The following is a 10,457-nucleotide window of genomic DNA, read 5'->3' on the forward strand; positions in this document are numbered from 1 at the left end:
GAATTTTTTCATCAGAAATGCTGTCCATAGAAATTCCATACTCTCTCCCAACTCACTTTTGGGCTACTTTTTTTTTCTCATGGTCTATATTAAACTAGAATTCTCATTCTTTTTCTTGGGCTCATATATTTTACTTCTCCTGAAAATAAAATTACTACTGTAACCTACATTATAGGATTCCAAGTAGCCAGGCTTTGCCATCAAACCCTCTACAATAACATAAAAATCAACAAAAACACAGATGAAACTTAAGAAGAGCCCAGGAAAACCCTATATACACAAACTGACAGAATACTTTTAAAAATTAGAAACCAAACAGAAAAAGCCAATTGAAATTTGGTAGAGAATAAATGAAACACACACGTATAATACTTCTGGAACCCTAAGCTTCCTGGGAAAAGACAGAAAAGTGAACTGATTATTGATGAGGAGCAGAAGCTGAACAAAAATGGTGAGCAAAGAGCCAGATCACCTGGGTGAACTGTCAGTTGATCTGACGCAGCACAGTCAATTTACTCTTTTGCAAGCAGCATCAGGACAGAAACCTGATCGTTGGCTCCGTTTACTTGGGACTGCCCAAGTACACCTACCAGTGACTGGTGAAAGATGCGGTTCTCTTCTTGTTCCTCACACCCTCCTGGTCCTCAGAAGCATGATCAGGCTCCACCCTCGCTCACCTGATGACACCCCACCCCCACCCCCCATACAGCTCCTGTTCCACCTGAGATCAGAGGCAAACCTTGTGGATCTGGCACGGTGTACATACCTACCCTCCTTGTGTCTGGAGGTGTGTTCACTCTGTCTCCTCAGATAAACAGAATGCAGAGCACGAGATGGGTGCCTTGCCCCTGGACATTTTGGGGCAGGCAGGAACTCCAACCAGAACTGAGACCCTTATCCCCCGATGGGCTCTAGGCCCCAAAGAACTGGTCTTTCTGGGACCAGTCACCCTGACCCTTGCGACCTACTGAGCTGGCACGAACAACTTCTGGACCAGGTGCCCTGACCTCAGACACTCTCTAGGCCAGCAGGAACGCCTTCTAGAACCAGGCTTTTCTGTTTTATTTTTCTCTTCCCTTTTGTTCTGTGGTTTTCATCTTTCTTTCTTTCTTTTTTTCTATTTATCTTTGTAGGCTGCCGAAGGAGGGCCAAAGGAGATGAGCATTCCTTTCACAGAAGGCCATCTTGGGCAGGCCATTTCTATTCCAAGCTGCTACTTTCCTGAGAGGGGCACTAGTTGGTCCCTTGGAAGAGGGAATCATCTTGGACTCATCCTTCTTTCTTTCCTTGTTTTTCTTTTCCTTTATTTTTACTGATTTTTCCTTAGTTTTCTTTACAATTCTCGTTTCTTCCCCACCCCTAGTTTCAATTATGGTATTTCCCCCCCTTTTTCCCTCTATGTTTTGCTTCCCATATTCTTATGGTCTTGCCTTTTTAACTTTTGGTTATTAATTTCTTTTTTTCCCCATTTTATTTGCTTGTTTCTCCCCTACTTGTTTTTAATATTATTTAATTTGTCCCTGCTTTTTTCTTTTCATTATTCTTGTCCTATCCAGTGGGAAATGTCAACTGCATCCACACTGCTCATGCACACCACCACCTCCTGAAGCCCATCCACTGTGTAAGGATACTACCTGCTCCTGCTCTTGTACTACATGGTCAATGATAGAGAGTGGCCACCATCATTATAGCCAGCCTCCAACTGCATTGCATGAGAATTGCACAGATAATTGCATATACACTCCTTCTTTTATCATACCCACCAGGAGGCCGACAGTGAGCACCAAGAGATCACTAAAAAGCCCTCATTGCCATTAAGGTGATTCTGAGTCATGGGGACTCTATATGACAGGACATAACTTCCTCTGTGAGTTTCTGAGACAGTAACTTCTCATGGGAGTAAAAAAAGTCCTCACCATTCACATCAATTAAATGCGAAATACAACACCACCACAATGTCTTAGAGGTAACAGACAACTTCAGTTCACATGAAGATACAACACTGAATGACTTAAGCAAGTAACCAAAATAGACTCAGAAAACCTCCCTCAAGAATAAATGGCATTGGAGCTCCCTGATACGTAAGTCCAAAGAATGAAGGTATATAAGCACCTTCAGTGGGTTGAGAGAAAGATAAAGAAAACTCAACATGAAATCAAAGAAAACCCAGTTAAAACTTGAGAAGAATCCAGGAAAACACATGCAAACTGACAAAATAATTTAAAAATTAGAAACCAAACAGAAACAGCAAATTGAAATCCAGAAGATTAATACTATGATTTCTGAAATAAATAATGCAATGAAAGGGCAAAGGAGAAGAACAAAATCGATGGAGGACAGAATTTGCCAGATTGACTAAACATCTCAATACTAATCTGCTAGAATAGGGATCGGCGAACTTTTGAGATGGACGAGCCAATCCTTTTCTTCACAACAATTTAAAAAGTATTTGAGAGTCATAAATAATTTTTTTTTACAAACAAAGGAAATCACTATCCTTTAAAATGTTCAATTTTACTTCAGAGTCTCATGTGTGTACACGAAGAGCCACCTACATGGCTTCAGAGCCACCTAGTTTGCTGGCCCACATGCTAGAGGAACCATCAGAAAAAAGAATAGGAAACAAATAAAACAAAAGCCAAGAAAGCCTGAGAATGACGTGAGACACTATCAACAGGAATAACTTATTCACCATCAGAATTCCAGACAGGAAGAGACCAAACAAAATCATAGAGAAAAGAGCCAAAGATTTGTTGGAAGAAAACATCCCTAATATAATAAACGGTGAAAAGACGTGCAATCAAAGGGATTAACAAACTCCAAACAGCATAAACCATGCAATGGTCTTATCAGGAAATATCACAAACAAATTTTCCAAAACCAATGAAAGATAGAATCTTGAAATCAGCTTAGAAAAAAATGAAAAGTTACCTACTAAGAGAATTAGTAAGAATAAACTCTGATTCCATGGCAAAAGTCATGCAGGCAAGAAGGCAATTGGGTCTCAGATACAATGATTTTCTACTGGATTCCATGGTAGCATGGATGGTGAGCTACATACGGAGTGTTGAAATGGAGCAAGTTGGTTAAAATGGTAGCTAAACTCTTCAGTTTCTTGTTCCAGTATTCATTAAAGTGCCCAATATGTTACTTCACAGAACAGTTCTTCAATAAATATACTTAAATGGACAGATCTATCATTTCAAACAAGGAAAGCATAACTATTAGATTTAAATAGCGGTCAGTTACCATCATATTGGCTCCAAATCAAGGTGACTTTATCGTGTATGACAGAGCAAAGAATTGCCTGGTCCTGGACTATTTTCTGATTGTTAGTGTGCTCAAGGCCATTGTCACAGCCTCTGGGTTTTGTTTTTTTAGTTATTTGATTGGGGCCTCATACAACTCACCACAATCCATCCATCCATCCATCCATCCATCCATCCATCCATCCATCCATCCATTGTGTCAAGCACATTTGTACATTTGTTGCCATCATCATTATCAAAATATTTGCTTTCTACTTGAGCCCTTGGTATCAGCTCCTCATTTTTTCCTCCTCCCTCCCCCCACCCTTCCTTCCTCACGAACCCTTGATAATCTATAAATTATTATTTTTTCATGTTTTACACTGTCCATTATCTTCCTTCACCCACTTTTCTGTTGTCTGTCCTCAAGGGAGGAGATTATATGTAGATCATTGTGATCAGTCCCCACTTTTTCACCCACCTTCCCCTTACCCTCCTGGCTACTCTCATTATTGGTCCTGAGGGGTTTATCTGTCCTGGATTCCCTTCCCTGTGTTTCCAGTTCTTATCTGTACCCATGTATATGTTCTGGTCTGTAAAGTAGAGAATTGGGATCATGATGGGAGAGGTGGGGTGCAAGCATTAAATAACTAGAGGAAAGCTGTATGTTTCATCGGTTCTATACTGCACCCTGACTGGCTTGTCTCCTCCCTGGGACACTTCTGTAAGGGGATGTCCAGTTGCTTACAGATAGGCTTTGGGTCTCCACTCTGCACTCCCTCTCATTCACATTGATATGATTTTTTGTTCTTTGATCCTTGATACCTGATTCTATCAACACCTTGTGATCACACAGGCTGCTGTACTTCTTCCATGTGGGCTTTGCTGCTTCTCAGCTAGATGGCCGCTTGTTTATCTTCAAGCCTTAAAGACACCAGACACTATATCTTTTGATAGCAGGTACCATCAGCTTTCTTCACTACATTTGCTTATGCATCCATTTGTCTTCTGTTCTTTATATCCTCAGGGGCTTATTTTTCCATCATGCCACTAGACTATCTTGCACGCCACCTCCCCCATCATGATCCCAATTCTACCTTACAGATCAGAGCATATACATGGGTACAGATAAAAACTGGAAACAGGGAATCCAGGACAAATAAACCCCTCAGGACCAATAATGAGAGTAGCGAAACCAGGAGGGTAAGGGGAAGGTGGCGGAGAAAGGGGGAACTGATCACAACAATCTACATATAACCTCCTCCCTGGGGGACAGACAGCAGAAAAGTGGGTGAAGGGAGACATCGGGCAGTGTAAGACATGAAAAAGTAATAATTTATAAATTATCATGGGTTCATGAGGGAGGAAGGGTGGGGGGAGGGAGGAGAAAAAAATGCAGCTTCATAGGCTACTTTTTGGAAGTAGTTCACCAGGTCTGTCTTTGTTGACTACATAGCCTAATGAAATTATTCCTTAAGTTGAAAGACCCTCTTTTCCCTCTATCACTTCTTTATAAAATAATCCGTCTTTACATGCCCCCTTTTCTGAAACATTCACAAGTTTTCTGAGAGTAGAATTAGTTCTATCCTGATCTTGTGGGTTTTATTTTATTTTTTTAAACTATAGCATAACACCTTGCAACCTGCACTCTGAGTACAGTTCTAATTTAGGTTTGGACCAGCCTGGCTTCAAATTTTAACTGCGTATGTTATCCACTGCATTCACAGGACCTTCTCAGCATCACGCATTCTTTATGATATAGCGATAATAATATAACTAAACTCATTTGGCTAATAAAAGAATTTGGGTGCCTCTACCTGTTTTAATGTCTATTTATCACCATGAAATCTGAAAAAAAAATAGGAATTACATTTATTTTATCTTTATTTCCATAGTACCTACCTCAGTGCAAGGCATTTACACCTGTATTAAAAAACAAATGGATGTGGACCTAATAGTAATAATTGCTAACATTACTAACATTGCCATAGTCTAGCACACATGAAAATGCCTTATATGTATTAACTTATACCACTAATATTTCATCTTCTCTGAACATGGAGCTATAATTACACAGATGGTGTGTGTGTGTGTGTGTGCGTGTGTGTGTGTCAAGCAGAAAGAAAAAGATGAGGGCTTATTATTTCAGAGGTCAGGTCTCAATCCAAGTTGCTAATAAGAAAAATGTCTTCGTAGAGACCTTGTATTAGCACTTTTCGGCTTCTCTCTTGTGTTTTCCTGACATTGCTTGCCTCGTTGAGGTTCGTTAACTGTTTGCCTTCTCTAAGAGCTCTAATGCTGCATACCTATTATTATCAAGACTTATCTCCCATGCTTCTCCCTTGGTGCCTTGTTAGACGTCTGGCTGCTCAACTTGAGGAAACTAATTAAAGCTACAGTTTTGAGGGTTGAAGATGGCACATTATATCAGTATTCTTTCCCCAATAATATCATCATATTTGCATTAACATAGATCATCAAAGCTGAAGTCTAATACAATGAATAATTGCATGATCCCATGGTTGGTTTTGGATCATATTATTTTGATTCATACATTTTTCATAACCTGATTTTCAGATGTATGCTTCTGGGCCTTCCTTCCTAGTATTTTTTAATATGCAAGTTCTGGAGAAACTGTTCAGCATCCTAAAAATCTTTTCTGACAAACAGGTGGTCGCTGCACTGTGAGTACGTTGGCCAGGAGCTGAACAAGTGTGGAAGGCTAGGCTTCTACCAATAAACCTACCAGAAGATTTAAAATAGGAATGGAATTAGGAAAGTATGTGTTCTTCTGATGTTTTTTTTAAGGCTTAATGAAATAAGTCCATTATAATAAGAGGCCTGTGATAGGTAGGCTTATTGTGCCAGCCTGGACAATAAGAACATGTGGGATTAATAAGGTTGCAGTTTGATTGTTTGGAGGGCAAAGAGATAAATACCTCAGCAAGTCCCGCCTCTCTCTCCCCCTTGCTTTCTGGTGCTCAGACCAGTGTGTGGCTGCCTTGCTTATTCTCTGCCTCAACTTGTGAGCTACACTACCTGTGGGACACCCAACCCATGGATTGTGTTGTTAGAGCTTGAGGTTCCTTCTAGACCTGCTTCACCTTGCTGCTGGTGTATACATTGCTTGAGCTTGGGACTGTCGGATCCTGTCATCGTTTAACTGACTGTTGATGACCTGGTCTGCTGTTTGCTGCTTGTGGCCAGACTGCCTGCATTGCCCTACAGAAGACTCAGCTGTCTGCTTCCTTGACTTTGGACCCACCAGCCCTTGTGAGTTGAAGGACTTCCAGTATATTAGCTGTCCCACAGAAGTGAGTTGAACTGAGCCCTCTATACTGCTTTGTGAACTAAGTAGCTGTTACATTCCTTCGTGCTGTATCTATCTATCTATCTATCTATCTATCTATCTATCTATCTATCTATCTATCTATCTATCATTATCTATCATCTATCTATCTAAAATCATAATATATACAATCATAAGTGTCCTAGTTTTGTTTCTCTAGAGAACCCTGTCTAACACAAGACCAAAGAACAAAACATGGAAAAAAAGAGGAATATTTCAAACCTGAGACATTAGATGATCAGGTAACGTTGCTATGACCAAGAACCAGAGTGCCATTGGCTAAAACTGAATTACTGTGTAGATCATAACAAACTATAGTTAGTTTTGAGAAGAATGGGAATTACAGGACATTTTATTGTGCTCTTTCAGAACTCATACATGGATCAAAGGGAAGTTGTAAGAACTGAACAGGGCATATTGCATGGTTTAAATTAAGGAAAGGTGTGCTTCAAGTATGTCCTCTCACCATACTTAATCAATCTGTATGATAAAGAAGTCATCAGATAAGCTAGATTATATGATGAAGAATGTGGCAAAAGGATCGGAGGAAAGTGTATTAACAACCTTCAATATGCAGATGGCACAGCCTTGCTTGCTGAAAGTGAGGAGGACACGAAACACTTGCTGATCAAGGTCAAGGATTGAAGCCTTCAGTATAGACCACAACTCAATGTCAAGAAGACCCAAATCCTCACAACTGGACCAATAAGTAACGTCATGTTAAATGGAAAAAGGATTGAAGTTTTCAAGTTTCATCTTTCTTAGATCCAAGTTCACTACTCATTGAACCAGCAATTTAAGAGGTGAAAAGACACATTGCACTTGGTAAATCTGCTGCAAAAGCCTTCTTTAGAGTGTAGGCAAGGATGTTACTTTGAGAACTAAGGTGCTCCTGACCTAAACCATGCCTCAAATGCATATGAAAGTTGGACATTGAAAAGGAAGACTGAAGAAGCATCGATGCCTTTGAATTGTGGTGCTGGAGAAGAATATTGAAAGTACCATGGACTGATAAAAGGAAAGAAGTAAAGCCAAATGCTCTTTAGATGCAAGTATGATGAGACTTTATCTTACATACTTTGTACATGTTGTCATGAGAGATCAGTCTCTGGAGAAGGGCATCATGCTTGGTAAAATAGAGGATCAGAGCAAAGGGGGAAGGCCCTTAATGAGATGGATTGATACAGTGGCTGAAACAATGGGCTCAAACATAAGAAAAATTGTGAAGATCGTGAAGGACAGTGCAGTATTTCCTTCTGTTATACATAGGATCGATATGGGTCTGATACTCATGAGTATGAGTCGAAATGACTGGACAGAACTTAATGGCAACATAAACAACAACAAATGGTATTGCTCCCATAGTGACATTTCACAAATGAAACTCTGTGGAGGCCTCCCTCTTAGGAGCCTTGGTGAACACATCTAGTTAAGTGTTGGACTAATAACCAATATATTGGGTGTTTGAACTCACCAAGCGCTTCTTGGGAGAAAAGTGAGGCCACTAAGATTTACAGCCTTGGAATACATATGGAGCAGTGCAAATCTCATCGATAGGGTCTATAGGAGTCTTAATCAATTCTAACCCAACTGCGAGTCCTCAGAGGAAAGATGAGACTAATTCTCCTGTAAAGATTCACAGTCATGGAAAATATAAGTCAGAATCAACTTTTCTGGCAGGGGATTTCTGGTTTTGGTTTGATTTTGATTGGCCCACGTTTATCCTAAAAAACAAATCTGTAAACAAGTTGGCAAAACAAATTTAAAAAAATCACTCTTGGTTTCTCATTGTTTACAGGATTAAATAATCCAGAATTTATTTTATTATATCCTCATTCCTTCACTTTATATTCCTTGCATATATCTCCAACACCATTTGATCAAAAATTTCAACTTCCCCAACCACTATCCTTTCTCTACTTGTTTAGGGGGTACTCATAGAAAAGTCAGTTACAAAGTGGGTTTCTAGACACAAGGTCAGCTGTTATAACTCACCAGCCACTCTATGGGAGAAAGAGGAGCCATTTTTGCCATCATAAAGATTTACAGAGTGGGAAAGTCAGAGAAGTAGCTCTACCCTGTCCTGTAGGGAGGGTTGCTATGAGCAGAAATCAACTTGATGGAAGTTACTTTTTTTCTATACTTCCCTAAAATTCCTACCCTCTTTCTATATTCCTACTAAATCTTGAGACTTAGCTTTACTATCACTTCTTCTGGGAAGCCTTTGAACACTTTCTTAGGCAGATTGCTCTGTTTATTTTTACACGTTTTTCTTTTCTTTTTAAATTATTTTATTGGGGGCTGGTACAACTCTTATCACAATCAATACATATATCCATTGTTTCAAACACATTTGTTGCCATCATCATTCTTAAAACATTTTCTTTCTACTTGAGCCCTTGGTATCAGCTCCTCAGTTCCCCGCCTCCATCCCCCACACTGCCTTCCTCACAACCCTTGATAATTTATAAATTATTATTATTTTTTCATGTCTTACACTGTTCAATGTCCCTTTCACCCACTTTTCTGTTGTCCATCCCCCAGGGATAAGAGGGTTATATGTAGATCATTGTGATCAGTTCCCCCTTTCTACCCCACCTTTCCCTTCCCCTCCTGGTATCCCTACTCTCATTATTGATCTGGAGGGGTTTATCTGTCCTGGATTCCCTGTGTTTCCAGCTCGTATCTACACCTGTGTACATGCTCTGGTCCAGCCTGATTTGTAAGGTAGAATTGGGATCATGATACTGGGAGGGTGGGGGGCGAAGCATTAAAGAACTAGAAGAAAACTGTATGTTTATCATTGCTATACTGCACCCTGACTGGTTCATCTCTTCTCTGTGACCCTTCTGTAAGGGGATGTCCAGTTGCCTACAAATGGACTTTGCGTCCCCACTCCACACTCCCCCTAATTCACATTGATATGCGTTTTTGTTCTTTGATGCTTGATACTTGATCCTATTGACACCTTATGATCACAAAGGCTGGTAAGCTTCTTCCATGTGGGCTTTGTTGCTTCAGAGCTCCATGATCTTTTGTTTACCTTCAAGCTTTAAGACCCCAGACACTATATCTTTTGATAGCCAGGCTCCATCAGCTTTCTTTACCATATTTACTTATGCACCTGCTTTGTTTTCAGTAATCCTGTTGGGAAGGTTAGTATCATGGAATGCTGCTTAAATAGAACAAAGTATTCTTGCATTGAGGGAGTACTTGAATAGAGGCCCAATGTCTATCTACTACCTTAATACTAAACCTATAAATATGTGCCCATATATCTATTTCCCCATCATCATATATAAATATATTTACATATGTACATGTCTGTATTTAGATCTCTATAAATGCCCTTTGCCTTCCAGTTCTTTCCTCTATTTCCTTTTACTTTCCTCTTGTCCCACTATCATGTTCAGCCTTCATTTGAGTTTCAGTAATTCCTCTTGGTTACAATACCCTTGATCACACCCTACCAGGCCTCCTACACCCTCTTCCCCATCAATTTTGGTTCACTTGTTCCATTGTCTCTGGGTTTGTTAAAACTCACTTCCTTTCCCCAGCCTCTCCCTCTCCCATGTCCACCAGTATTAGTCGGTCCCATTGTTTTCTCCTCCAGATTATTTATCCCACCTATTTTATCTAGATAGACCTACAGAGTTACTAATATGCACAAAAATAAGACAGAGTAAAACAAAGCAACAAAAGAATGGAAAATGTCTGGCTTATCCATTAGTCTTCCCCATGAACTTCTCAAGAGTAGGAACTGGTATTTTAGCCCATCTACCTCTATACATACCTCTTTTAGATATGGAGAAGTTTTTGTGCTTCTTTAAAATTTTTCTTAACTAGAAAGATCTGGAAAT

General features: G+C 39.8%; 1 non-coding gene across 1 annotated transcript; it reads right to left on the reverse strand.

The window, feature by feature from the left end:
- Positions 1-1,125: 1,125 nt before the first annotated feature.
- Positions 1,126-1,269, reverse strand: LOC115871492. Its single transcript, XR_004047337.1, has one exon. It is a non-coding gene; the product is annotated as a small nucleolar RNA SNORA67 (small nucleolar RNA).
- Positions 1,270-10,457: the final 9,188 nt, after the last annotated feature.

This window comes from Echinops telfairi, unplaced genomic scaffold, assembly GCF_000313985.2.
Source record: "Echinops telfairi isolate 266 unplaced genomic scaffold, ASM31398v2 ScPeMD7_5868;HRSCAF=6743_0, whole genome shotgun sequence".
NCBI classification, from domain to species: Eukaryota; Metazoa; Chordata; class Mammalia; order Afrosoricida; family Tenrecidae; genus Echinops; species Echinops telfairi.